Consider the following 1,878-nt stretch of genomic DNA (forward strand, 5'->3'; position numbering starts at 1 on the left):
AACTCTTGGCCTCTTCTTCCTAAGCCAGTACTGTATCTAGAATCACACTTCTAGCTCTTTTTGTGTTTTTTATTTACTGTGATTGTCCTGGGGCTTAAACTCAGGGCCCAGGATTTTTTTTAAAGAAAATAGCAATAAAATCATTATGAATAATTTTGTCAAGATCATCACAACTGGATTCGTTGTTGCACTGATGGCTAGTGATACAAACCACCCTGTGCTAGGAACATGTGAAGGAAACTCAGGGGCCTGGTCCGAAGATTCTGAAGGGGAGACAGGTTGTCTGGGAATGAAGATTTGTGCACTTTGGCAAAGAGAACGCAGAAGCGGTTTTATGTGTGCCACTTGGAGCCTTGGTTTCTGTGAAGATAATCCCAGAGACTATTCAGGAGACTGCGGTGTGCCGAACTGGAGAATATTTTCAAGCCAAAGGTGTGAGAAAGAATCAGCAGAAACCACCAAGAATCCCAGGCCCAGAGCGATTTCCTTCCCATAGTCCTGTGGTCAGGAGCCGGGTGCTCAGAAATTTCTTCTCCTTCTTTTGAAACTTGTCGGCATTCCTGTGTGGTCATTGATTGACACTTTAATGTCAAAAAGCCACTAATAATCTAAGACAGATTTGGTTCTATCTTGATAATATTCTTCCCCAGAAAGATGTGAACTTTATAATAATAATAATTGTTTAATGAAAGGGGCCATCGTTTGTGGGGCACAGCAGATGTAAACATGTGGAATTAAACATATCAGGGTGGTAACTGCACAGTCTGAGTCTGGGCGAGGTCTTTGCGTGCACACAGCACCATGCGCTGCTGGAGCTGCAGCCAGGGTGTCTCTGGCCCAGCTCTGTGAAGGAAGCCTGGGGCCGCAGGCCAGACACTGCCGCCACTGTGCTGCGTCCTAGGATGGGCCCTTCCCAGCTGTACTGCTGATCCCGGGTCCCTGTGCTGTGCACATATGCTGACCCTGGGTCCCTGTGCTGTGCACACGTGAGTCCTTCCACGGAGCGTGTCTGCCAGATCTCATCCATTTGATTCACTTACCGCCCTCCACCCCCAAGAAAACTCTCCCTTCCTTCAGCCAGTGCTGACCTTGTGAAAATCTCTACCACTGTACCTTATATATTTTCTTGATGATTTTGGCATACTTCTTTGTCTTCTCAAGTGTGAGCCTCCTGGCATTTAGGTCCTGTGTTTTACTTCTATCACCGCATTGTGCTAATAATACGTATGTATTTGTAAATAAGGCCAGGACTCAGATTCTAAAAATATATCATGGAGAAAATGGAAGGCAGATTTAAACTTAGAAATAGAACTTTTTTTCCCCTGTTGAAACAAGGTGTGGAATACCTTAATTCATCAATTGAAAATTAATTAATAGTTAATGCAAAAAGCTGGAGGAGAGTGGCTGTACTTGGTCTTGATGGATTCTTCTGGTCTCCATTTAATGAATCTTTAAAAATTTGATATATATCTGTCATAATCTTCAATGTACCTAGGTGAAAAAGGAACCGGATCACTTGAGGGGGGAGGGATGGGAGAGAAAGATGGAAGGGGTGACATGGAGGAAGATATGTTGTACTCCTTAACTAACATCCAATTGAAAGCCCCGTAATACAAACACATAAAAATACAATAGAAAAAGAACTTTGACATTGAGACTGGTAAAATAATTTGACCTCATTCCTACACTCAGGTTTAGTTGACTACAGTATACTTTCACACTTTGGTCATCGGGTTGTAGAATTTCTAAGTGTTCTTCACATAAACAAGATGAGAAAAGAATTATCTGGAGTCCTATTTTGGAATACATTTTCCCCCAGAGATGATTATATTGTGGATGAGTAAATGAACCAATGATTCACGCTGCTAGGGGCTGCAC

The sequence above is a fragment of the Dipodomys merriami genome, unplaced genomic scaffold, assembly GCF_024711535.1.
Source record: "Dipodomys merriami isolate MVZ:Mamm:240054 unplaced genomic scaffold, mDipMer1.0.p SCAF_8, whole genome shotgun sequence".
Taxonomy (NCBI): Eukaryota; Metazoa; Chordata; class Mammalia; order Rodentia; family Heteromyidae; genus Dipodomys; species Dipodomys merriami.